At 56.6% G+C, this 27,600-nt stretch overlaps 1 long non-coding RNA gene across 1 annotated transcript; it reads left to right on the top strand.

The window, feature by feature from the left end:
- Positions 1-2,604: 2,604 nt before the first annotated feature.
- Positions 2,605-5,366, top strand: LOC307055072. The gene is made up of 3 exons (XR_013810966.1): positions 2,605-2,921; positions 3,585-3,766; positions 4,297-5,366. It is a non-coding gene; the product is annotated as an uncharacterized lncRNA (long non-coding RNA).
- Positions 5,367-27,600: the final 22,234 nt, after the last annotated feature.

Here is a 27,600-nt window from a genome sequence, read left to right as displayed (position 1 = left end):
CTAGCTGCCTTATGCACTAGCCTTTGAAGGGCCAGGCTAGTAAGAAGCCTGCCAGAGGTGAGAGCCCTGGGCAGAGGCCTTGGGTTTGACTTGGCTTTGATAACGACCTTTCAGTGTCTGAAACCAGGGAAAGATGCAGGTTCTCCAGGACCCACAGATGGGGACAGGGGAGAGGGAAGGATATTGGGGGCCTTGGCATATTCCCCTCAATGTGAAGAGAGGACCCCCCCACACACACCCCACTCTGTGCCAGGCCCTGCCCAAGTGCCCCATTTTACTGAATCCTCACACCACCTCCTTCAAGTCCTCATTCTGCTCGTCTCCATCCAGCAGATGAGGAAGTGGAGACGCAGAGAGGGCAAGTCCCTTGCCAAAGGGCACACAGTTGGAGAGAATACAGTACAAACCAGGAATTGGACCCAGCTCTAACTCCAAATTCCTGCCCTTAACCCTCTCCTGCCACCGGCCACACTAGGCTCTCGGCACAGTGGCACGTAGTGGGCTCGCAATAAAGATGGGAATGAATGAAGAAAGGAAAGAATTCACAGGCCGGGCTCTTCCCATGCCACCCACCCCATCCCCAGCCAGCTCTTTCCAACCCAAGCCTCCCGCTCTCCACCCCTCTCCCCAATCTAATTCGGTGGTATCTCAGCTATCTTAGCTATCTTGCTTCTGCGGATTCCCCCGCGCTCCTCCTGGAGCCCACCCCGAGGCAGCTTTCTCACAACAGGACCCCCGGCGTGGGGACGCCTGCCGACCCCCGAGGCCCAGCGGGAGAGCCGCGACCTCCCGGGGGGTGGTCTCCGCAGCCACTCTCCCCCTCCCCGGCCTTACCCGCCCCTCCTCTTCCCGGGGCAGCTGAAAAATTGATTCGCCCATAAATAATTGATCAGTGTTGCGGGCGCGCCCTCTGCCCCCAGGGTGCGGGGGTTCCCCAGCAGGGTTAGGGGAGCCGGGCTGGGCTGGGGGGACGGGGACCACGCAGCTGAGCGGGTCCGGGGGCGCAGTTTCGCTCTGCGGGCCTTTCTCTTTCTCTCTCGCTCCCTCGCGCCGGCTTTTTCCCTTTTTCTTTTCTCCTTTTTTTCTTTCCTGGAGCGGAGCCCGGCGCCAGGAGTCTGGAACCAGCTTGACAAGCTTTTGAGTTATGGAGGGGGGAGGAGGGGAGGGGAGGGAGCGGGCGGGCGGCGCTGGGAGGGGAGGGGGGCGCCACAGCGGGTGGGGGCGGGGCGGTGGGCTCCAGCGGGCAGGGGCGCGCGCACCCCCATTGGGAGACCCTCCCCGACTTTGGGCAAAGGTTGTTAGAGGGTCTGATGGTGGCGCCCGGGAGGGGGGCGGGAGTGGGCGGCGGGGCGCGGGGGTGAGTCATGCGGCGGACCCGGGGAGCAGCCGGGCTGGCGGAACGAGCCCGGCTTTAGAGCCGCAATAAATGAGGCCCGGGGAGGGGCGGCGGGGTTTACACGGCCTCGGGGGCCGCGGCCTCCCCCGCCGAGCAAGACATTCCTTTCCGCTGAACTGGGCGCCTGGGCCCGCGCCGCTGCCGCGCCCTGCACGCATCGCCCTCGGCGGCCTGGCCCCGGGTGGGGAACGGCGCCCGGCCGGGGGCGGGGGTTGTGGAGGGGAGACGGGGGAGCGTGTAGCAGGGCCTGGGGTGGCCCCTTTTCCTCCCTGCGCTGTTCCCGGGAGCTCACTGAAGCCTCAGCTGCCTGGGAGGGAAGGGATTGGTTTGCCCATTTAAGGGGTGGGGGACCTGAGCCCAGTGAGGGTCATCACTGTGGCAGGCCGCTCAGCTGCCTGGCCGGGGTGTCTGATTCCCTCCACCCCGCCCCATTCTTTCGCCCAAGGCCTGAGACTCTCCCTTCACCCCTCTCCCCCGGTTGTGACTTTGGGTCTGCTGACAGCCCTGGGGTCTGAGGGCCAGGCACACTGTAGGGGCACCCTTGACTGGGGTGCTTTTCCAGGGACCCCGGAGCGCAGTGAGCAAGCCCGTGCAACTGACCTCACAGTGTCAGACGCCCACAGCCCCAGGGCTGGGCAGGGGTGGGAGGTGTCTGGAATTACTGGGTTACCAGGACTGGTTGTAGGGAGAAGTTTCCAGACCCCTTGAGGTCTCCAGGGGGACTCAGTGTAGGAGGAGGACACTCTTAGATGCTAACAGAGACCCCAGGGCCAAGCAGGCCTTCCCCTGGACTGCAGATTGTGGTCGAGCCGTGGTTAACTTCTGTGTATCGAAGTTTCCTTTAGGGGGCCCTAGTGTTTCCCCCACCCCAGCCACCCCTGGGCGCCTTCCAGCCCTGCCCGCTCCCAGCCAGTTAGTGACCTGCACCTACTGGGTTCCAGAGTGTCGCAGGTTTGGCCTCAGCTTCCAGCTGTGTAGCCTGGGCCAGCCGCCTTCACCACTCTGATCCTCTCTTGCTCACCTGTGAGATGGGTTAGTAACAGTGCCAGCCTCGCCTGGGCTCTGGAAGATTCCGTTAGGCCATGCCAGTCTTGACTTAGCACAGGATCTGGCACACAGTAAGCGCTCAATACACAGTCACTGTTGTTGGAGCTGGTTGTTTATTACTGTTATTTCTGAAGGACTCACCAAAGCCTAGCGAAGCCCCCCTCCCTGTCCTCTTAAGCAGAGCCGTGAGAATGCTGAGCCTCGCAGCAGCCTGGCTTCTCCTCCCCGTCCCCCATGAGCCGTGTCGAAATCCTCCCAGAGAAGCTGCTGGGCAGAAATTTCCAGTCTCCCTGGCAAAGCCGGGAAGAGTTTGGGTGCGGTTCAGAGACGCAGTTGGGCAGGCTCTGCGGGGCCAGGGCTGGGGAAGGGCCCCCAGATGATCATCGAGAACTGGGAAGCACCCCACCGACCCTGGGCTGCGCCCTGCCTCCAGCTCCAGCCCCAGTGCTGCTCCAGCCCCAGTGCTGTTACAGCCCAGGCAAGAGCCCACTGTCCTGCTGGTCACGAGGGCTGGGGGAGGAAGAATGCTGGCCATACCCCTCCTTTGGCAAGCCCCTGTACCGCAGGAGTCTGAGTGAGCGCCCCTGGAAGATGGGATAACGGGGTCACTGTGAGCATCCCACAAGTGGGGGCTCTTTGCTTTACTGACTGTCCCAATTGTAGGGGCCACCGGGCCTCCAAGAGGCCCACTTTGCTGATTCCTTGACCACCAGGAGGACCAGAGGCTCTGATCAGGATGGTGGGTCTCACTGGGGCTGTGGGGAAGTGGCCGGGGGAACCCACCAGGGACCTGGCAGACAGACTGATCCTTGCTTTGCTCACAGGGCCGTGTGACTTGGGGTCACAATTCAGCCTCTCTGGACCCTGTTCTATCTGCAGAACAGTGGCCTGTGAGCCTCACTCATCAGCGGGAAGTCAGGCGCACTGCAGTAGGAAGAGATGGGAGTCGAGTCCCTGCGCTGCCCACAACTGGACAGGTGGCCTTGGGCAAGTCTGAATGAGACTGAATAAGGCTGAATAACTCGAATGAGTAGAACATGTCAGCGGCGCTCTGCTTCAGGCTGATGTTGGGTGTTTTACATACATTGTCATCTCACTGTTACTCTTGGAGGGAGGTTTTATTATTGACTTTATTTTCCAGATGAAGTAACTGAGGCTCAGAGAGGTCAATTCACTTTCTCAAGGACACACAGCTAGGAAATGAGAGAGTCAGGATTCAAACCCTGATCTGCTGGCTTGGAGCCTGAATCCCTAAAGAAAAAGCAAGTTGAATGTTTTCAAAAATAAAACATTTGAAGCACCTACTATGTGTAAGACGTCGAGGTAGGTGGCAACAAAATTAAGAATGGGGTGGCCGGAGCCTTCGAGAAACTCATAGTTGAGAGAGAACACACGACTCCAATAACACCCTTGTGAAAGTTAAATGCGAAAAGCACCACCATAAAAGAACCTCCGGGGCTGCGGGGCACCAGAAGAGAGGTGGGGGGCAGGCAGGGCAGGAGCTGGAGGAGGAGGCCCAGAAACAGGGAAGCCTGGTTTGCAGCAATTAAGAGGAATTTTGGTGGAGGCTCTTTGCAAGGGCAAAGGCATGGCAGCCTGAGAGGAGGTAACACACTAGAGGTGGTGTTGCTAAAAGCCTTCGAAAAGCTACCTTTGCTGTATAAAGTTAGGGAGCCACCGAAGGTCTTTGAGCAGAGGTGACTATCATCCTGTGGGAGTTGGAGAAAGACAGTTCTGTAGGCAGAGAAATGTCCTGGAAACATACATGCAAAAAAACTAGAAGGACGGGCGAGGATGTACTGCGTGAACTTTTGCAGCACTTCCTTAAAAAAATGTTTCTTTTGCCTGTACAGGTATGTCTATTCCAAAAAAAAAAAAAAAAAAAAAGAAAGAAAGAAAGAAAGAAAGAAAGAAAGAAAGAAAGAAATTTGCAAAGGAAAGAGCCCGGAGACAGAGACATAGGAGATTGCAGCGGACTGAGCCAGGATGGGTGGGTCCAGGCCACCTCTGGCTGATGGCTTTCCGGCGATTTGAGTGATGCGAGACCTGGCAGCACCTTCTCAGAGATCTACAGGTGAGGCCAGGGGCTGTGGGGCTTGGAGACCCTCCTGTTACCTAGAGCCTCAGCGTCCCCTGACGGATGGCTTCAGCCTGTCCCTAGTTGCCCCAGAAGACTGTCCACACCCAACTCATCCCCACTGTGGGACACAGGCTGAGCCGTAAATCCCGTTCTGGGCTATATGGGGACAGTTATCCCAGGGGCCTCCCTCTGTCCTTGAGGACAGACTGTCCCATGTAGGAGCACCAGGCACTGTGCTAGGTGCTTTCTGGGCAGTGTCTCTTAATCTGAATACAATCCAGCAAAAAAAAAAAAAAAAGAAAAACAAAATATATATATTGTTCTCCCCATTGGACAGATGGGGAAATGGGGCTCAGAGTCTTGCCCAAGCTTCACAGTGGTGGGGGTAGCGTGAGTCTCACCCAGGGTGGGCTCACCCGGGAGTCCCGACCACTAGGCTGTACTGCCTCCAGCTCTTTAGGAGAAAATCTATCCCTCTGGTCTCCCCAGATCTCCTGCCTTTGGCCTGCTCTGGTTCCCGGAAGAGGGGCCGCAGTCAGCCCCCTGAGCCATTCCCACTGCCTGGGGTGCCTCTCCTCCCTTCTCCCCGCCATTCACAGGGCGTACACCTATTTGACCTGTGGAGCCCAGTGAAACTATGACTTCCTCTCCAGAGAGCCCCAGACTGTACCTCCTGTCCCCTTATCTAATGTTTCCATAGAGTTTCCCAGGAGGAGAGGAGAAAACTCAGGGGATATGGCTGGGAGATGAGTTCCAGCCCAGCCCTGTGTGGGCGGAGAGGAGGAAACAGCTGGTTCTGGGTGCTCAGAAGGGCAGGACTGGGGCAGGGTAGACGTGAGAGGGAGGAAGGCCTTGCCTCAGGATTGGCCAGCCCCTGGGATTCGTTGAAGGAGAAGGACACATTCCAGAAGGAGAGGGAAGCAAAGATCCAGGCTTAGCCTGGTCTGCTCCGCTCTGCGTTAGCCCCAAGATGACAGCCCTTTTCTGCCTGGCCCTCCCAGTGTGTGTGCACGCGGACCTCTGTGGCTAGGCCGGGGGTGGGAAACTGTCTTCTGTGCACAGGTGCCCTAGACCCCCACCCCAAGTGAGCCAGAGCACAGAAAACCCCCTCTTAGAGCCCAGAGACCTCCACCCCAGGGTGGAGATGACCAGCATTGGGAACAGAGTGGCATGGGCTCCTCCTAAACTCAGAGAATCCCCCGTGTCGAGAACAGTAATTGGCACACAGTAGGCACTTAAGCATCAGTTGGATGAACAAATGAATGAATGAATGAATGAGTGATTGCCTGACCCCAGGCCCAAGGAGGAGGGCCAGGAGCCTTGAAGTCTGTCGGCCTGCTCCCTTGTGAAGCAAGACCTCTTGCGTCCTGTTGAGCCCCTGATGTGCCTGGGCTGGGGGCGGGGCGGGGTGCATGGGCAGGCTTCAAAGGAGGGGGAGGCAAGTTGGGGGACTGGGAGCACCACGGTGAAGCAGCCATGCTTCTGGTGAAACACCCTCTGATGCTTTGGGCCCTTGCAGCACCGGCGGTCCCGAAGAACTTTCAGGTACCCCCGGATCGTCCCAGAGGGGACCCCCGCAAACAGTTCCACAGGGGGCAGCATGGCATGGTTGTTAAAGCCAGGGGCTGTGGACTTGGACATCTCTGGGCTCCAGCTTCACCCTTCACCTGCTAGACCAGTGCCTCAGTGTCCTTGTCTGCAAAGGGGCCTGATGGAGCCCCTGCGGCACAGGTTTGCCGGGGAGAGCACATGAGAGGTGCCAGCTCAGCACCTTCTGTCTGCCATTGTTGTAAACAACGGCACAGGATAGCAGGGAGCAGAAAGCACCCAACACCCAGGCCCTGGGTTCTGGGCCCTCCATGCCACTCACTAACTGGGTGACTCTGGACAAGGCCCAGCCTCTCCTCAGGCCTCAGTTTCCCCATTGTACAGTCAGACCCTGTGACCCTTCCCCCAGCCCCAGGCCAGACCGCACTCAGCTGCCTCCCCCAGACTTACACACAGCCCTTGGGATTGCCCAGAGAAACACAGGCACGCTCACACACACACACACACACACAGGCCCTCACACAGGCTTACACGTGTGCCTGCAGGCCCATGCTCCCTCGGGCACACATGTTCACACAAGCGGACACACAGGCACACAACCACACTCATACACGTTTACACTTAGATCTCGCAGGCTCATCCCACCCTCTCACTCCGCCCCCCACGCCGCGTTCAGGCCCTCCCCACCCGGCCCTTACCCTTGCCCACGGCCCCCACACCCGCTCACACTCATGCTCGCTCACACACACCCCAAATCGGCTGTGCACCAACTGTTGGCGCGGGCGGGGCTGGGAGCGGGAGGGAAAAAAGCCCACGACTCAGCCGGGGAAGAGGGGTGCGGGGGTGCGCGGGCGAGGGAAATGACAGCCCGCGGTCCCCCTCGAGTCCCGGCTCATGAATATTAATGCGGCGGTAATTAAAATGCAGGGACGCAGCAGGATGGATGCGGCTGCCTCCGGAGCGCTGGGGAGCGCGGCGTCTTAGCAGGCGGGTGGAACCCGCTCCTCGCCGGCAAGCGCGGAATCGGGCTCCAGGGCCTGGATCCCGGGCCGGGGGCTGGGAGCGGGGTGCCGGGGATGAGGGGGTGTCGGTACTTTTCGGCGCGGCGGAGCGTGACGACCCCGCGTTCCCCCCGCCCGCGCCCTCCCGAGTCCTGCCCTAGGCCGGGCCGCCCGCCAGGCCGCCGTTTTCCGGAGCCGGCCCCCTCCCGCCCTCGCGGCCCGGTGATGTCATCTGCACAAAACTTTCCGCTTCCCGGCCGTCTCGGGGCCCTGAGTCATCACCGCCCCCGGCCCGGCCCGCGCCGCCTGTCTGTGCAGAGCTAGGCCCCGCTGGCCCCGGCCTGACGTCAGGCTGGCCGGGTCTGGAACCGCGTGGGGCCCCTGAGCCCCGCGCTGCGGGGCGCTAGGGGCAGGGACAGCACTCCTGGAGGCTGTGGAGTAGGCCGCCTTGAAGGACACACACTGGGGTTCCGGGTTCAAATCCGGAGTCGCATTATGCGGGTTGCTTGACCTTGGGCAAGTCCTTTAGGCCCTCTGGACGTCGGTCTCATCTGCCACTTAGCAGGTGCTCAACAAATCTTCCCAGACTCAGTAAGGGAATTGCACAGCTGGGTGACCCCAGGCCCAGAGGTGGAAAGAGACTCACCCAAGGTCACACGGCACGTGGGCAGCAGAGCTGAGTTTCCGGGCCCAAGTCCTTTCTGCCTTGCCGCAGGCTCTTAGCCACCTGCAGTTGAGGGCCGTTTCCGCATATGCTGGGAAGACCGGCTGCATACATACAAGGTGGGGGAAGGGGACGCATTCTGTAGCAGGTCCGCCTGGGTTTGAGTCCTGGCCAGTTTTCTCATTTCTAAAGCACGACTGATAATCTAGCAAGAAATAAGAAAAGGATAAAATACATGAGAAAAGACCACGCAGTGTGAAGGCTCTGGGGCAGCTGTTAGCGCATGAGCCAGATTATGAACCTACCGCAGTCAGGTGAGAGGCCCATTTTGGAGTCCGGTCACCTGGGTTCAAATCCTGGCTCTCGTCCCCCACCCCATGCCCTCCTCTGTGCCCTCAGGCCAGGTACTGACAGCTGAGCCCTGTGCCAGGGCTGCCATCTTCCGCATCTCCGGCCTCCTGGGGTGCTGGGAAAGCTTGTTAGCAAATGCCCACCCCACCCTTCACCAGAGACACACACAGACTGCACTGAAAACAGGGACAGTTCTTAGGCTCTTTCTTGGGTCTTTGACATATAATCTCGGGACCCAATTTATAGACGGGAAACTAAGAACCTTCTAGCTACTGCTTTCAGTGGCTGAGCCGGGATTAGGCTCAGGTCCGGGATCCCAGACCACACAGCTTCCCAGATGCGCATGGCCGTGGCTCTGGCTGTCCTGCAAACGCAGCCCCACCTCCACCCAGCATCTGCCCCTGGTCCAGGCCCGCCCGTCCCGCCTGGTCAGTGCGGCTGAACCCTCTCGGCGCACCCCCTCCCCCCCAACTCCCACGCGCACTCCTGCCCGGCACACCCTCAAGCTATCAGAGAAAGAGACCCGCCCTAACGGTCCCCCAGCCTCACTGGAACTCTTTCAAGTGCTCCAGTGCTCTGGGCGCCCTCTTCTTGCCTAGAGACCTTTGCATGTGCTGTTCCCTCCTCTGCCCGGAACACCTCCTCTGCGCCCCCGTTTTCCTGGTTAACACCTCTGCCATCTCTCCTTAGCTCTTCCCCCGGGGAGTGTCCCAGTTACCACCACCCCACAACACACACGCCAGCACACAGGCACAGACACATCTCAAGGCACACACACAGGCTTGCGTGTGTACACACTCCATATGCCATAGACCGCAGACACACATCCCACCCATACCACACAGACCATCCAATGTGCACACCTTACATACCCTGACCACACAGTAAATGCACACACGTTCACACACAGACCTTTCAACAGTGGTGCCCCTCCTCTGGGCTCCTATAGACTCTAATTTTGCTTCCCCGCCATGGTATTTACCCTCCCTACTCCAGTGAGAGCCGGGACCCATCTTCCTTCTCCTCCATTCCAGCACAGGGCCTTGCACCAACTCTTGCTCAGTTAGTGCCTGGACCCCTGACCCCCTCCCATGGCCAACATTGTCTCAGTCCCACCTCCATCAAGGTCCTCTCAAGTGAGTACCTGCCCCCATTTGTGCCAGGAGCTGTCCTCACTCCCAGTAGAGTCGCTCAGGTCACACACATTTACCTGGGCTTTGGTCAGCCGCACTCCCACCCAGACCACAGCTACTGGAGAGGAAGGACCGTGTCTAGTTGCTCCCCGTCCCCACCCCCTCTCACCCCCACCACCTCTCCAGGGCCTCAGGAATATTTGGTGACTTGAACAGCACCAGAGCCTTGAGGTCACTTCTCTCCAGAGTCTCAACTTCCTCATCTGTAAAATGGGGTCACACTGAAATTGCCTTGCAGAAACTCAGAAGTGTCAGAGTGGATGTTATTTTAGGGCTACCGGGTTCCTGCTGGGCCGAGTTTGTGAGTGAACTGAGCTGTGGTAGGTGCAACTCATTCCCTGTGTGAGCCCTTCCCCAACTGAGTGTCCTGGTCATGCCCTTCTCTTCTGGCAAACTGGGTCCCTGGCACACTTTGTGCCAAGTCCTGGGGGTGGGGTGTTTGCTTGGGGTTCCTGACGAGTAGCTTGCAGAGCTACTTGTAGAGAAGGAGGGTGGACCTCTCCTGGAGAGTGACCAGAGTCAGGAGAATAAGGAGGGGAGAAAGGCAGACGCGGGGAAGGAACTGAGTCACCCACTTTCTTCAAGGAGATGGGGAAGATGAGACTAGAAGCTCACAGCATCCACCCTCGTCCCCATTGTGCTTTGGGTGTTAGGGCCCCTCCCTTGGCCCAGCAGGAGCCCAGCCGCTCACCTGAGCTCAGGTTCAGGGTGGCATGCACCACCCCATAGGCAGAGATGGAGAAACAGAGACCAGAGCGGGGAGATGGAAAGGGCACACGGAAAGAGGGGGCGGGCGGAGCGGCCACGTGCTGCTCTTGGAGTCACTTTCATTCACCGGGGTTCACTGGCACCTCCGTGTGCCCGGCATGGAATTACGTCCTGGGTACGTGGTGAGGAACGAATCAGCTGCTGCCCTCATGGAGCTTAGAGTCTAAGGAGTGAATACATGAAGGCAGCATGAGAAAACAGGAAAGGAGGGATGCTGGGATGGTGAAGGGGCACTCATGCTCATTTATAAACACTCCCTTACATTGGGAATTCCCTGGTGGTCCAGTGGTTAGGACTTGGCACTTTCACTTCCGTGGCCCGGGTTCAATCCCTGGTCGGGGAACAAAGATCCCGCAAGCCATGTGGTGTGGCCAAAAACAAAAAACAAAACCAAAAAAACACTCCCTTACGCGGACCTACATTTGTGTCCCGGAGTTTCTTCCAGAACTTTTCTTGTCACTTCACTCATACTCATTCTGTCTACGAACGTGTTTGGTTTTTGTTGGTTTTTTGGCCGCACCGCACAGCATGTGGGATCTTAGTTCCCTGACCACGGATCGAACCTGAACCCCTTGCACTGGAAGCGTGAAGTCTTAACCACTGGACCACCAGGGAAGTTCCTATGAATGTGTTTTGAACACCTTTGCCTGAAGCAGGGGGCAGAGTGATTAAGAGCAAAATCCAGACTCCTCCTCCTGGCTGTGTGACTTTGGGCAAGTCACTGTCCCTCTCTGAGTCTTCACGTAGTGTCCTCCTCTGGAAAATGGGTACATACATATCCCACAGGGCTGTTGTGATGAGTCCCCGAGATGTGGTGGAGTGTCCCCTCTGGCATGGGGACCCAAGCTTGAGTCTATTCCAAGTGCCCCCTGGGCATGACTGCCATGCTCAGGCCCCCTGGACCACTAGCCTCCTGTCTCTGCCTGAACCACAGTACCTGGCAGCTCAGCTTTTGGAGGGTATGTGCAGTCCCTGTGAGGGGGAGGCCCAGCACCAGCTGGCCATGATGACAAGACAATTTGGTTACCCAGCCAAGTACTCTGGGCTCCTGCCTGTCCGAGGTGGAACGTTTCAAATAGAATTGAGTTCTAGAACCACAGGGTCAAGTTGGTGAGGGGAGCCATGGGCCCTGCCTCCTGCTTCTGGGGCTCACTGATTAAAAAAGGAAAATTGGGGGCTTCCCTGGTGGCGCAGTGGTTGAGAGTCCGCCTGCCGATGCAGGGGACACGGGTTCGTGCCCCGGTCTGGGAGGATCCCACATGCCGCGGAGCGGCTGGGCCCGTGAGCCATGGCTGCTGAGCCTGCGCGTCTGGAGCCTGTGCTCCGCAACGGGAGAGGCCACAACAGTGAGAGGCCCGCGTACCGCAAAAAAAAAAAAAAAAAAAAGGAAATTGACCACAGCTTCTAAGTACTGACCACACCCACCTGCCTTGCCTAACTCACACCCGACTGTTCTCCATCCATTTAACTCCTTGGGCATCACCCATAGGACCCCCACAGAGAGCCTTGGCCTGAGACCTGGGGACAGGGCCTGAGAGCAGGTACTCACCAAAGGGCAGATCATCAGGGGAACTTCCCAGGAAGCGTCATGAGACCCCAGAGTGTCAGCCTGGAAGAGAGCTCAGGGATCACCACTTTGGCAACCCTATGTTGCACAGACAGAAGATCTTCAGCTCAGAGAGGTAGAGACAGTGGCCCAGAGACCCACAGCAAGGTACTGGCCCAGCTGGGACTAGATGGGAAGACAGAGGTGGTTGGGCTTTGGAACTCAACTGCCCAGGTTCAAATCTGGGCCTGTTGCTTGCCAGCTATGAGCCTAAGCCTCTGAACCCTCTGTGCCTCAGTGTTCTCATTCTGTAGAATGGGAAGAAGAAGAATAGTTCCTATTTCAAAAATGGTTGTGAGAAATAAGCATACACTATGAATAAAAACAGGGCTTGGTATACAGTGTGCACTGGATACTGTCATTCTCAGTTTCCTGATTTCTATTTTTTTTTTGGCTGCACCTCGCAGCTTGCAGGAGCTTAGTTTCCTGACCAGGGATTGAACCTGGGCCCCATCATTGAAAGTGCTGAGTCCTAACCACTGGACCACCAGGGAATTCCCATCAGTCTTCTGATTTCTAGCCCAGTGCAGACCCTTCTGTCCAATGAACTTGCAGTGTCACCTACTCTGGGCCAGTCACTCTGCCAGCACCGAAGATGGAGCGGTGAACAAGACACACCAAGTCTGCCCTCCTGGCACCTACAGTCCAGATGCGAAACACCTGAAATGGGTAACTCCAGAGAGAATCAGCTCATTACGGTGTCACTTCTGCTGATCCGGGGATTCAGGCAGGGTCCTGTGGAGAGGGGACTCTTAAGCGGACATTGGCAAAATGAAGAGCAGAAAACATGGCGAGGGGGATGACATGCCTGAAGACCCTGGGGCAGAAGGGACATAAAGCTGTCCAGACTGGAGAGAAGGTCCAAATGGCTGGATCTTAGAACTAAAGGTGATGGGAGGGGAGGAGAAGCTGAGAGGAGCCAGATATCCGGAGCCCGGGAATGCTACTTTGAAAGCCTGGAGAGCCAGAGAGGGAAGGAAGTGATCAATCATGCTTGCATATTAGAAAGATCTGTCTGGGGGACATAGAGGGCAGACAGGGCAGGGTGGTGAGCAGAGAGTGGGAGCTGGGGGCCCAGCCCGGATTGGGGCAGGGGCAGTGGGTGCAGGGTGAAGGGAGCCGACTTCTTGAAGTGGGAAGCTCCTTAGGTCTTGGTTAAGTATTGGGCTTGGGTATTGGGGAGAAGCAGTCAGCATGGCACCTGGGAACTGGGCAGGGTCAGGTGCATGGCTGGAAGTGATGGTCAGGGGCAAGTCCCAAAAAGAGGGGAAGCGCTGCATCCAGCTTGGGCCACCCCCGTCTGCAGCAGTGCCCAGGGACCACAGCACAGTCCTCAGACCCCAGGCCCAGTCTAGACAGCGGCACTCTGGCCCTTTTCTGATTGTGCCTTTCCTCATGGGGCAAGGAATCTGTGATCTGGGCACCTGAGACCATGGAATTCCCTGCTCAATGCCCCCCAGCCCGCTTCCTGGGTCCATCCTCCTGGGGGTGGTCTGAGCTGCCTGTTTGGATACCCCTAATCCCTAGGGGTGGCCAAGAGGTGGCTGTTTGCAATGGGTGTGGGCAGGGTTTACTCATGCAGGCTGGAGTGTCAGCGCCCAAGCACGTAAAGCCCCTCATGGAAAAGAGCAAAACCTGCGCAGAAAGAAAAGAGGGGCTGAGTGGAAACCGGAGGCCAGGGCTGCCTCTCCTGATGCTGCCACTTCCAGCATGGACCCCAGGAGTCTGAGACTTCTAAATACAAACCCAGCCTTCCAGGTGTGTTTGTCCTTAGGAAGGTGTATTTGTCAAGGAAGGAGAACAGACGTATTTTATTTAGCAGCTCGTTAGCTTGATTTATAACCTGTAAATACTTAGACACAAGGTATGTGGGCCTTTGCTTGTACTCCTGCCCTCCAGTGCTGCCCAGAGAGGAGCAGCCTCCCGGGTTCCACATCAGCGTCGGCTGGCTGACCCTGGACCTGGAGGTCGACCGCAGGGGATGCTTCAGGCTTCTTCAGAGCTTCCAGACCCAACTTCGTGTGCCCCCACTGCACATCCATCCTCTTTTTTTTTTTTTAAGTTTTTCTTTTTAAAAATTTATTTATTTATTATTTATATTTGGTTGCATTGGGTCTCTGTTGCGGTGCGTGGGCCTCTCATTGCGGTAGCTTCTCTTGTTGCGGAGCACGGGCTCTAGGTGAGTGGGCTTCAGTAGTTGTGGCACGTGGGCTCAGTAGTTGTGGCTCGTGGGCTCTAGAGCGCAGGCTCAGTAGCTGCGGCGCACGGGCTTAGCTGCTCCGCAGCACGTGGGATCTTCCCAGACCAGGGCTTGAACCCGTGTCCCCTGCATTGGCAGGCGGGCTCTTAACCACTGCGCCACCAGGAAAGCCCCCATCCTCTGTCTTTATCCAAGGGTCCTCCTGCCTCCCCCTTTGAATGTTCACCTCCAGCCCCTCCTGCTGCAGGAAGCCTTCGCTCCCTGGAGGCCCTGGCTCTCCAGCTTGTCACTGGTGTTATTAGGTCACAGTGGCTCCTCGTGCGTGGTCTGACTGGCTGGGGATGTGAGTCCTGTCCCTCCTGCGGGACCAGGAGCTCCGAGAAGCAGCACCTCCCAGCAGAAACAGTATCTTGCACTGGGTAGGAATCCAGGCTCAGAACGCACACAAACTTGGGGTCAAATCCCAGCTCTGTCACTTTCTTGCTGTGTGACCTTGGGAGGCGCTTCTCTGCTCTGAGCCGCTTTCCTCTTCTGAAAACCCATAATCATAAGTGTACCTCTTGCAGTGAGGAGGCAGTGTGGAACGCGAAGCCCACGTGTGCCCGGCACTTGGCAAGTACTGGGGAAGGAATTAGGAAGGGCAGGAGTTACATCATTCACTTCTTTTTACAGCTGAGAAAACAAGTAGAGGAGGCTGAGGGAGGTGAGGTTATTTGCCCAAGGTCACACAGCCTGTAGGAGGATGGGGCCCGAGAGAGGCTGACTGACTTGTGCTCTAACCACTGAGCTCTCTGCCTGCGGGCCAGCCCCCCAAGTACCCTTCCCGGTCTCCGTGGCCCGTGGACTCCCGAAGGCCGCGTGGGGCCGCGGGGACAACTGGCACGGCCAAGGTTGAGTCCGCGGGGCGGGAAGGGTTAACGAGCTTCGCCGCATTGGGCCGGCCTCCGGGGGAACCAGCCAATGGGCACGCGCCGTGATGAGGTAATGCCGGGACCGCGCGGAGTGGGCGGAGCCGGCGGGGTCTTCGCAGGATTTGAGTTCTTTCCCTCCCCACCTACCCGTCACCTTTGACCTTGATGTCCCCCGCCCCCCCACCCCGCAGCCTTACACCCGTAGAAACCCCTGTGGTGGAGCTGAGGGTCTCGGGTGGCCCTGCATCCCTTAAGGTCTGCGGCAGGAACCCGGTAGACGTACTGCCTCCTCCGGGACTCAGTTTCCCCTTTTGCAAGATCACTGAAGACAAGACCAGCGGTGGACGTTCTTGGATCCCGGGACGGTTTTCAGCCCCTCCCTGCTCTTGGCCCACACTGTAGGGGGCACAGTCCTGGGCAGTGCCCAGCGCCGGGGGGCAAGCAGTCTGCCAGGCCAAGGGGAGGGAGACTCACCGGCCCAGTCACACCCTCCTTGTGACCCCAAAGTATCAGCCCCTCCCTATCCCTTGGGTGTCTGCGATGTCGCTTCGCTGCCTCCAAGCCCCAAGTTAGCTGCAAAAGCAGCTGGAGGAGCCGGTTTGGTGGTCACAGGTCAAAGTTCATCGAACCACCAAAATTAATTGAGCGTCTACTGCGCGCGGCTCGGAGCTTCGGGTCTGGCTGCTGCCTGGCCGGCTTCCGGGGCTGCCCGCGACCTGGGGTCCCCACCCCGGCCGGCCTGCAGGGATGTCTGGGCACGCTGTCTGGGCACGAAGTGGTTAAAGCCTTTCTAGCCTAGCTGGCTTTGCTGCCGGCCCGGGCTTATTAGTCAGCTCGCGGGGAGAGGGGCGGTGGGGGAGAGGAGGGGCTCGAGTTGAGAACCGCAGAAAGCTATTCTCAGGGGCTCCCAAGTGTGGGGAGGGCGGCTCAGCAGGAGCTGCTGCTTCCCAGAAAGTTGATTATTTTTAACCCAGGAAGAAGAAAGGAAGGAGGCGAGGGAGAAGGGCTCAGAGAAAAGAGGAGAGGATGGCAGAGGAGAGGAGAGGATGGGGAAAGGGAATGGGGTGGGGAGGGAAAGGGAAGGTGAGCAGGAGAGAGGGGCGAGGGAAGGCAGAGGGGGCGAAGGGGCAGACTGTGGGATCAGGGAGGGGAGTGCGGGGAGAGACTGGGCCAGCTGGAGTGGGGGAAGCCAGCTGGGGGTGAGGGGTCTCTGGGAGGGGAATGGATGTGGAAGAGGGCACTGCCACCCTTGTAGCCCCTCCCTGCACCCCTCTGGCTCCTCTCCCAGGCCCCTGGCTGGGGGCGGGGGTGCTCCCACTGGACCCACCCCCAGGCCACCCATCCTGGTCTTGCCAAGCCTGAGCTGAGAGCAGCGCCCTCTTGAGTATCACCAGCCCAGGGCTATGCAAGGCACTGGGGCTTGGGAAGTCGGGGGCAGGGTGCTCTCCAGCCCACAGCAGCCTGGTGACTTGCCCTTGTCCGGGTGGTGATCACTGTGGGAGGGTCAAGGAGGGCCGCCCTGAAAACCCCATGGCCTCTGCAGGGAGGGGTTCCTGGAGGGAAGGGCGAAAGCAGGGCAGAAGGGACCTCGGGCCCCCTTTCGCCTGCCTTGGGGTGGAGCCAAGCTGAAAAGCCAACCCGGTGATGGGGCCTATGGGGAGGGTGCTGGGGACACAGTGACAAACAAGACAGACATAGCCGGTCCACACGGGGCCTCACAGTCCTGCAGGGGAGGCTGAGGCTGCACAAGCCATTCTGAATAATGCAGTAAATAATGACAAGAGGGCGGTGGGCTGGGAGGGGACTGTACAGGGGGCTGAAAGGGCTGGTCCCAAGGGCCTGATCTCTGCAGGGGTCAAAGGAGGGATCCCCGAGGAGGGAGGAGGGGTGCCTGAGGACCGGAGGGGCTAACTAACGAAGGGAAGAGTGACTGGTGGAGCGAGTGGGGATGGCGTGGATGGGGGTCCCGAAGACACAGACCTGAAGGCCCAAGAGAGGATCCGTGTGGCCAACCAAGGCCCTTGTCCTAGAGGCTACCGGAAGCTTTGGAAGTTTTATAGAGCAGAGTGAGGAGATCAGATCCGCAAAGTTCACTTGGGCTGTAGGGGACAAGAGTGGATACAGGAGCGGCACCAAGGTCCCAGGAGAGGGATGGCAGCCTGGTCTGGGGCAGCGGCTTCTGAGACAGAGGGGAGGCTGGCCTTGGGCGTGATTCGGGAGGTCCAGAGGACAGGAGTTGGTGTGTCATGGTGTGGGGCTGAAGAAGACCAAGAAGGTGTCAGGGAAGTGCCAGGCTCTGGCTCCTGCAAGGACAGAGTCAGGGGCTGTCCCCTAAGACAGAGGGCAGCCCAGGGAGCAGGTTCATAGGAGTTCAGGCAGTTGTGTTGGGACAAGGTGGGGACAGGCTGCAGGAACAGCTTGAACAAAGGCGCAGAGAGGAGAAGGGCAAGGAGAACCGCATGTGGTACCTCGGGATGTGCTGTATCTTCCAGAAAGGGGCTGAGTCTGGTCATGGAGGCCTTGAACGCAGGCAAAGGCGTCTGAACTCAGCCTGTAGTCAGTGTTGAGCAGCGGAAATGTGGGAACAGAAGGACACAGGGAGGGTACCTAGCAAACAGTGACCAGGGCGGGCAGGGGCTGAGTCTCTGGCAGCTGGTGCCTGCACCCCAAGGCCGGAGCGGGGATGGGTATGACTGGGGCGTGTCATGAGCCCGCCTCTGGGCCAGTCTGTGGGGTGGGTGAGTGAGAGTAACTGTGTGTGTGTCCCTTGCACTGAGTGTCCTGCCCTTCACTTGAGGCAGGACGTGGGGGACACATCCAAATCCTCCAGGACCAGAGAGTGGTCTGACCAGGCCAGACCAGACCAGGAGGATGATGGATGGAGGAGGACCTCAGCCCCTGGCCACAGCTCTGGAACTCCCAAGACACACACACACACACACACACACACACACACACACACACACACCCCATTCTGGAACCTGGAAGCAGCATCTGACCACCCCCCAACAAAGGAACTGGTGTGGGCGGTGCTAGTTTATTGGCTGGAGGGCAATGTCTGTATGCTTTTAACTACTGCAAGGTTCCGAGGAGGCCTTGTTGCAGCAACCCAGGGTCACCCGTGCCCACTTCCCACTCAGGGCCCAGGTTGGTCCTCTCCCAGGACGGGAGGGCAGATCTGCTTAGCCTAGTGCTGCACTTAATAGGAGGGTCCAGTGGCTCAGCTGAGGCCTGATTCCAGGTAGTGGCTGGGGGCTGCAGCTCTGACCCCACCTTCAGACTCTTGGACCACATGGACCTGTGGCTTTCCCATCAGTCCTGCTACCTACCATTAGCACCCAACCCCCTAGGGCAGGTACACATCATAAAGTCATGGTTAAGATTAAGGAACAGGGCTTCCCTGGTGGCGCAGTGGTTGAGAGTCCGCCTGCCGATGCAGGGGACACAGGTTCAAGCCCTGGTCCGGGAAGATCCCATGTGCCGCAGAGCGGCTGGGCCCGTGATCCATGGCCGCTGAGCCTGCGTGTCCGGGGCCTGTGCTCCGCAACGGGAGAGGCCACAACAGTTAGAGGCCCACGTGCCGCAAAAAAAAAAAAAAAAAATTAAGGAACAAACCTGAATCCATACCCATTGCTGCCTGGCTGGCTGAGAGCGCTGGCCTCTGTGCCTCAGTTTCTTCATCAGCAAAATGAGGATAATAATGGCAGAGGCAGAGGAGGTAAGGCCTTAAGCAAGGAAAGGGGCCTGTCCCAGGTCACTTGGGGCCCTGAAGCTTCCCCATCAGTACGACGACGAGGGGTGTAGGCTGCAGCCCTCCAAGGTGGAAGAGAATTGACCCTGCCAAGGGTCAGGTGGTGGTATTGTTCCCATTTTGCAGATGAGAAAACAGAGGCTCAGAGAAATTTGTAACTGGCCCTACACAAAAGGAAGGGTTCAAATTCTCAGGCCTGCTGGGATTTGGGATTCGGTTCCCACCGCCCTCCAAATAAAGAAACTCAAGTGCAAAATGCATTTCCCTGCCAGGACACCCTTCTCTCCCTCCCCAAAACCCACACAGTGACTCTGGCCTGGCGGTCTGGGCCCAGGAGGAGCCGGGTCCCCATCAGGCATCTCTGAGCTGGCTTTCACATCGATGGAGCACAAAGGGGGGTAAGCTGGCCAGAGAAAGAGCCCGACAGGCGAGGAGCCGGCTCCGCGGGCGCTTTTCTCCCTGCTTTCTTCCTCTCTCGGCTCTTTGTTAAGCTCCCTTTCAGCTGAGCCGGCAGAGCCTGGGTGTTCCGAGCTGACAATAATTGCTGCGTCTAGACAGTGTCTGGTATGAGGCCTCCCTCTCCCGCGCCTCGCTGGCCTCCCCGAGGCTCCCTTTCCCAGCGCTGCCGGCCCTGCCCCACGCCCTGTGTTTCCCACACCCCTTCCCCTCTCTGGCTGCCCAGGGTCCCCGTCTGTCCTGGCTCCCTCCTGCTCAGACCCTACATCTCTCTCTCCCTTCTCCCCCTCCCACCCTCAGACTCACACTCGCCCCTTTTGGTCCCCAGGCCTGAAATCAGGGAACAAAAGTGTTTTTGCATTGGCTGCGGCTGGGAGGCCTTGGAGGAGACTGAGCCCAGCAAACCCTCCTGACTGTCGGCCCCCCCAGGAGCCCAGGCCGCTCACCTTGCTGGATTCTGTGCTGAGCTGGGAAGCTCTGGGATTCATCGGCTCCTCCCTTCATCTTTCCATCCAGGCTTGGATGGGGACCCAGAGGAATCACCAGAGGTCCAAGGAAGACTCTGGTGACTCTGACCATCAGCCATGGATAGAGTGCTTTCTGGAGATCCAGGGGGTGGGAAGTGAGTTTTCACAAGTTCTAAGATTTGTCCCTGCCACAACTCAGATCAGTAGTTCTGGAAGATTTTCCAGAATCCGGAATCTCCTCACTGGGATCAGAATCAAGACCCTCGGTGTGATTTTGAGACAGTAATAATAACAGGCAGCCTTTGCTCGGCCCTCTCCCTGCACCATATATTTAATCCTCCCAACAGCAGAAAGAGGCGGCGGGGGGCGGGGGGGAGAGAGAGAGAGAAAGCACACACGTGTGCAGAAGCCTATGATTTGTCCCATTTGTCCCAGATGAGGAAACTGAGGCCCAGAGAGGTTAAGTAACTTGCCCAAAGTCACAAAGCCAAGCAAGTGGAGGAGCCTAGATTTGAAGCCACAGAGACTGGCTCCAGAGCCCCAATAATTAATAGCAATAGGAGCATTAAATGCTTACTGAATACCTGCGGCTGAGATTAGCACTTTACATGTACTATTTCCTTTATCTTCATAATGCTGTTAGTTAGGATCCGGGATTATGCCCATTATTTACATTAAAGGAGAATAGCCCAGGGCTGCTGGGTGTGGCCAGATGGTGACCTAACTCCACATCAGAAAGGCCTAGTAATCCATGTGCTGCACATGAAAGGCTTGGCCTTGAGTAGAAGCTCGATAAATGTTGCTATTCTATTTCCGACTTCTTCCCTCTGGGCTTTCTTGAGCCCTGGCTAGGCTGGGGGAGACAATGTGGGGCTCTGCCCTCCTGAGACTGTGGCCTAGAGGGAACTGGCAAATCAGTCACTTTCAAAGTAGACGGGGAATTATGATGATGTGAGGGATGCAGGGCCTCTGGGGGTCAAGGGGAGGGACTCTGAATCCAAGAAGGCTTCCTGGAGGAGGTTGAATGGACACTGTCCTGGAGGATACATAAGAGTTGGGCAGTTTAAGAGGGAAGGGAAGGTGTTCCAGGCAGAGGGAACCACACCTAAGAAGGTCCCAAAGTGAGAGAGGAACAGGGTCATCTCAGAGAACCAGAGGTCCCTAAGCAGCTTTGCTGGGCTGAACAGATGCAGGGGCCAAGGAGGGAGTTGGGGGAGCCATGAGGCTGGAGCTGCAATTAGGAAGGGCCTCAATTGCCAGGCCGCTGGGAGGTGGGACCTATCCCAAGGCAGGGAGGCTGGTTAGGGAACTGCAGGGCTGTGATAACCAGGAGGATGTGGAATGGGGTAGGCTGGGTGGATCAGAGAGAAACCCTGAGGAGTTTTAGAAGGATGGTCTCCTCTGATGTTGGGGGTTGGCCTCTGTGTTTGCCTTCAGTGCCATTCCAGACGTGGACATAGTGAAGACGAAGGCATGGAAGTGAGGGGAGCCAGGTGTGTGCTCTGGGAAGGAGACAGTGGGGCCAGGTGCCAAGTGGCCTTTGGAAGCGAGGTCAGCAGCGAAGATTTGGCAGCTCAGGTAGGAAGATTAACTGGGAAGATTCATCTGGAACCTTTGCAGGATGGATTAAAGGGGCAAACCTGGAGGCAGGGAGGCTGGGGAGGAGGCCAGGAGGAGGCCGCTGTTGACCGGGTTTTCCTTCCCAAGCAGATTTGTCCACATCTCCAGCCGCTCTTCCAGTCTGCAGAGTCATTTTTATTCTGCACCGACTCCTTCCCCGTAGGCTGCTCACACCCTCCGCCCCCAGCTGGAAATGGAAGGAGGACTCTCACCATTCAGTCCTCATCCTGGCCATCCGACAAAAATGTCAGACAGCGTGAGTCCACGCCTGTACACCTCTCGGCCGTCAGTGGCCGACGCTGGCAGATCCATCGATGAGCTCCCAGCCTGCTGCCTCCGGGCCTGCCTGCAGCCCCGGGCCTGGGTCTTGACTTGGAATGCGAAGCCTGGGCCTAATCGGGAGCCATGGACATGCAGAGACAGCACCTCCCGTCTCTAGACTGAAACGCTGAACTGTGTATCTGATGCTGGGAGTTCACAGGCTGGAAAAGGAGAAAAACAGGAACAGGGACATGATATAAGGCTGATGGGGATGGTGCAGGAGCACTTACGGTGAAGACCACACAGGCCCACCATCCCGGACCCCAAATCCCTGGGCGGATGGGTCCAGAACTCAGAATTTTTCCAGTTGTAGGAGCAAAGTATGACACATAGACCACATAGCTCCTAATACCCCCAAGGAAGTGTGGGGCACCCCGTAATCAAACTGGCTAACATATCTGCAGCAAAGCCTCTGAACAAAGACATAAACACTCTGAATCTCAGTTTTCCCATCTCTAAAGTGGAGCAATGGTGGTAGTCGGCTCACACAGTTGCCCTAAGAATTTGACGCTTCTCATGATACCAGCCAGCCCGCAGGGCCTCAGACACAGGCTCCTGTCCTGCCCCAGGCCCTTGGCACTTGCTGCTCCTTTCTGGAATATTCCTCCCCAGACGTCTCACAAGATCGCTGTCTCACCTCCTTCAGGACTCTCCTCAGCAAGGCTTGCCCTGGCCGTCCCAGTCTCCTCCCGCCCCTCTCGTTCTTTCTCTTTGTTCCCAGCCTCTAACATCTGATGTATCATGGATTAAATTACTCATTTGTTAATTGCCTGCTCTCCCAAGGCAGAATCCAAGTGCCGCGTGGGCAGGACTCTGTGCTGTCACCCACTTTGCCCCAGCACCTAGGACAGAGCTGGCACAGATGGGCACTCTGATTTTTGCTGAATGAACGATTGTCTGTTAAATGTGCCTCGCACATCAGAAAGGCTCAATAAAGCACAGCTGGTGCTGTCACCATTACTGTTATTATTGATGCTGCTGCTGTTATTATTATCATCATCGATACCATGTTCCTGAGCTAATCCCAGACCTTGGTTCTCCAGCCTCTGAAATGGGCATCCAGGGGACTGAGCTATCGGCCACCAGAAGCAGACCGGGTCCTTGCAGGAGAGACAAAGAACCTTGCCCGCCCCCCTGGGGGTGCCTGCACCCCTCACTGGAGAGAGAGGCCGGGGAGAAGCTTGGAGAAGGCACACAGCCCCAGTGAGCAGGGCTGCCAGAAGGCCATACATAATTCATTGCCAAATGGGGCGGTGGGCAACTGTGCGCTGGGGCTCACTCTGCGCCTGGCGCTTTGCTGACTGCTTCTCACATGCTGCCTCACTGCATCTTCGCGGATTTGCAGGGTGCGAACCTTCCCCCGCCTCCCCGTTTTCCCCGGGGGGAGACAGGTTCCGAGGATGGGGCCACCGTGCAAGTGATCACACAGCTTCTCAGTAGCCAAGCAGTGTCTCCAGTCACTGCCTCTCTGTGGAGTAAAGAGACGGCCCAGGGGACGGAGTGGAGACAGAGACCTACCCCAGACAGGGCAGCAGAGGACAGGCTGGGTCACAGCAGGGCTGAGGAAGGGGCAGGGGACCCCCAGCCCACTTCCCCCTGCTCTCCCGGAGGACGGGTTCCCTTCTGTGGCCACCAAGAGTGCTGGCTCTGGAGTTTCAAGGGCTCACTTTGATCAGTTGGAAGAGTAACAGAGCCCATGCCCTGGGGCTCTGCAATCCTCCCGACAGGATGCTGGCCCCAAAAGTGGCATCTGCCCAGGGGAAAAGCCAATCCCAAAAGGTTACATACTCTACCATTCCCTTTACATAACATTTTCGACATCACAAAATGTTAGCCTTGGGGGACAGATTAGGGACAGGCTGGATGGGGGTGGAATGGGCGCGTGGTCATAGAAGAGCAGCAGGCGGGATCCTTGTGCCGATGGACAAGTTCTGTATCCCGACTGGGAGACCGTGACGCAGGACCCACAGACCTGTGATAAAACTGTAGGGCTTCCCTGGTGGTGCAGTGGTTGAGAGTCCGCCTGCCGGTGCAGGGGACACGGGTTCGTGCCCCGGTCCGGGAAGATCCCACATGCCGCGGAGCGGCTGGGCCCGTGAGCCATGGCCGCTGAGCCTGCGCGTCCGGAGCCTGTGCTCCGCAACGGGAGAGGCCGCAATAGTGAGAGGCCCGCGTACCGCAAAAAAAAAAAACAAAAAAAAACCTGTATAGAACTAAACGCACACACAAAATATTATAAGTAAAACTGGGAAATCGGAGTAAGATCGGTGGGTTGTGTCAACGCTCACAGCCCAGCTGTGATCTTGTCCTATAGTTCTGCTCGGTGATTCCATTGGGGCAAACTGGGTGAAGGGTACAGGGGATCTCTGTGTTATTTCTGATAACTGCACGTCAGTCTACAATGATCTCAATGGAAATTTCAATTTTAAAAATGTCATCTGGGGGGCTTCCCTGGTGGTGCAGTGGTTGAGAGTCCGCCTGCCGATGCAGGGGACATGGGTTCGTGCCCCGGTCTGGGAAGATCCCACATGCCGCAGAGCGGCTGGGACTGTGAGCTGTGGCCGCTGAGCCTGCGCATCCGGAGCCTGTGCTCCGCAACGGGAGAGGCCGCAACAGTGAGAGGCCCGCGTACCGCAAAAACAAAAACAAACAAACAAAAAATGTCATCTGGGTAATTCCCTGGCAGTCCAGTGGTGAGGACTCGGCGCTTTCACTGCCGAGGGTGCAGGTTCGATCCCTGGTCAGGAACTAGCGTTCTGCAGGCTGCGCAGAGTGGCAAAAACCAAAAACAAAAAAATGCCGTCTGCCTCTGCCCAGAAAGGGTTACGTAAACCACTGCAATTCATTCTCGCCCAACCCCACAACTGCTCAGACCAGGACAGGGACAGGTGGGCATTTACCAGGCAGCTAGAGTTTTCCTCGGCTCTGAATTGTCCTCCCTGCCTCACTGGGAGGGTCCTCAGTCTTTATTCCAGAATGTTCCTGTTCTCTCTCACCTTCCCATAGACAAGAATTCAATACGACCCCATGGGACTCGAGATAGACGCTGGAGGAGGATGAGGAAGGCCTTTGTCATCAGTCTCCTGTCTGCCTCCGCCTGGGACTCCTAGCCACGCTCAGAGGCTCCCAGTCAGGATTATGAAACGGCAACCCTCGCCCGCCTTGGTCTCCTGCTCCACGAGAGAGTGGGGCAGCGGAAAGAATGCTGAGTGTCAGGTCCCACGGGTCCCAGACCCCCCCGAGCTCCTGCCTCACCTTGTGACTCTAGACAATCCCTGTCTTCTTTTTGGTTCTTAGTTTCCTCATTTGAAGCACAAAAGAATTGGACTGGATTATCCTTAAGGGTCTTCCGGGCCCGTGAAGAGGTGACCCTGGCCCCCATCCTGCTACCCAGAGGACTCTCCTTCACGTTCTTGTGGTTGGACAAGAAGAGCTGAGCCCCGGGCCTGCCTCTAGCCGTTCCCTGTGCTTGCGTGCATGACCTTGGGCCCTCCCTGACTTTCAGCATCAATACAATTGAGAGGGTTACACAAGCTCAGGTCATTAAGTCACTCAACAAACGTGTATTGAACACTCACTAATTGCCAAGCACTAGAGAAAAAAAGTGGGGGGGGCAAGAAAATGCCATCCCTGCCTTTGTGGAACCTGCGGTCTGGGAGGGAAGAATGCCACAAAGAAATAAAAAATTGCAGCTGATTTTATGCAAAGAAGGAAAGCATCAGCTGGGATGGTGTGTTTCAGGGCCATCCTTGAAAGGATGGGCTTCCCTGGGAAGTAACAGTTGAGCTGAGGTCCGAGCAAGGAATCAACTCTAAGCAAAGAAAGGGGAAGGTGGCCAAGGGCAGAGGCTGCTCCAAAACAGGGAGCAGGAAGACCTGGGGGCCTGTGCAGAGTGAAAGCCCAGGGTGAGAGATCACGGTCCAGGAAGGGGCAACAGCTTCAGTGGATGACACAGGAGAGCAGGGATGAGGGGAGTCAGGCTGAGCAGGCTCGTCTCCATCCCAGACAGAAGGGATCCTTTGAGTCACGTTAAGCAAGGGAGTTACCAGATTGGATTTGTGTTTTGAAAATCTCCTCCTGGTTACCAAGAGGAGAGGGGACCTCACGGGCCCTCTTTGTTGCCTTAAGTGATTTTTACTGTGGTGTTATTCGGACAGGTACAAACATTAAATGAAGCATTAACTCCTTATAGCTCTTATACAACCATAAAACCAAGACAAATTGGTCGGTCAAATACAAAATCAATTCAAATCAGATTAATTTCATATAACGTACCTTTTGTTTGAAACCCTGTCACCACCTACAGTGCAAGTATGACCCAACTACGATGGCTTTGAGTCTGTGGGGCAGAGTGGATTGGCTTTATAATCCAAGAAGAAAGAGGCACACAGCTCAAGAGAAAAATGGAGGAAATGAATTAAAGTCCTTCACAAGTGAATAGCCAAATAACCGGCAGATGCATGATAAAGTGCTCAGCTCTGTAACTCATCAAGGGGAAATGCAAATTAAGACCACAGTGAACTACCACATCAGACACAAGAAAAGCTAAAGTGAGGAAGACTGACAACGTCAAGTGTTGATAAGCACATGGAGCAACTGGAACTCACACCCAGCTGGCGGGTATGTGAATTGGTACAACCACTGTGGGAAGCATGTGTCAGGTCTGCTCAAACTGGCCACGCCCTACCCTCTGACCCACACTTCCACTCCAAGTCATGTACCGAACAGAAGTTTATCCTTCCGTTCTCCGAAGATGTGGCTGGGAATATTCACAACAGCACTATTCACATAGTAGCCCTGCATGGAATGAATCCAAATATTCTGCAGCTGTAGAACAGATAATTTGTAGACCATTCCTGCAGTGGATGATTGGTCAGCTTTAAGGATGGATGATCTACAACTAGCCACAACAATAGAGTTGAACCTCACAAACATGATGTGGAAAAGATGTTTACATAAAGGACAAAAACAAGCAAAATTAGTCTGTGGTGTCAGAGATCAGGGTAGAATTACCCATAGGTGGGAGGAGGGTTAGTGACTGGGGATTTGGAGGAGGGAGAGACCAATGGACTAGACAGTCTGGAAGTTGCTAGAAATAGCACTGTGGTCCTCAAGGCTCTGGACTCAACTGAGAGGCCAGACGTCGGGGGAGGAGAAGGACCCATAGAAACGCAGCTCAGGGTCCCCTGGCCCCCTTTCCTTGCCCACACAGACCAACTCGCAAGTGGTAACCTAGGTGCCTGGGCCTGGCTGGAGGGAACTAGACGCCAGGGGTAAGAAAGGGCTGGCCTTCCAAGCCAGAGAACGAGAGCTCCTCTGGGGAAAGAAGCCTTGCCTGTAGCCCTGGGGCACTGGAGATTGGTGGAGACCTTGGCACCAGCTTCCAGGTAAGAACAGGGTGCTGGGCAGCATGAGGCAGTCACACCAGCCACAGGCCACCGACCCCAGGCAGCCTCAGGGAAGCTCAGCTCCAGTCCTAGCTTTGAGGATCCACTTCTTTGTACCTTAAGCCCTCCCCACCTCCCAGGTTTGTAGCAGGTAAAGGAGGAGGGTCATTCCCTGCTCCTGAAAAGCAGACGTATAATCCACATGCCGGTGAGAAGGGTCCTGACTGTCTGGTGTGAAGCTGTTGCTCAGCAAAATCTGGCTGGATGAATGCCCAGCTGGGCACGATGCTATGTGCATGGCTGACTGGGGCCTCCCCATGAGAAGTTCTTCGACAGGCTTCCAGGAAAGGGATTGTAAAATAAGTTCAGAGTTTTCACTTAAGAAGCACCCACCATGGGCCAGGCCCTCTGCTCAGAGCTTTGGTGCACAACCTCATTTAATTCTCCTACTTAACACACCAATAACTCAGACATGACTATTTTAAAATCAAGTCTGACAATATCTGCCTTTCAGCTGGAGAGTCTAGAGCTTTTACATTTAATGTACTTATTATTGTGGATGGGTTTATGTCTGTCATCCTGCTACTTGTCATCTATTTGTCCCCTCTCTTCTTTTTTTCCTTTGTTCTTCCTTGACTGCCTTCTGTTGGGTTAATCAAGTATTTTTATAAACATTCCATTCTGCCTCCCCTGTTTGCTTTTTAGCTCTACCTTTTTAAATTTTGGGTTGCTCTCAAAGGGATTATGATGTTCATTCTTAAGTTATCACAGTCTTCCTTCCAATAATAATGCACCACTTCATGTATTCTGTAAGGACTTTACAAAAATAGAAT

The sequence above is a fragment of the Hyperoodon ampullatus genome, assembly GCF_949752795.1.
Source record: "Hyperoodon ampullatus genome assembly, chromosome: 6".
Classification (NCBI taxonomy): Eukaryota; Metazoa; Chordata; class Mammalia; order Artiodactyla; family Ziphiidae; genus Hyperoodon; species Hyperoodon ampullatus.
The sequence above is the reverse complement of the archived record's forward strand: the minus strand, read 5'-3'. Positions and strand labels throughout refer to the sequence as shown.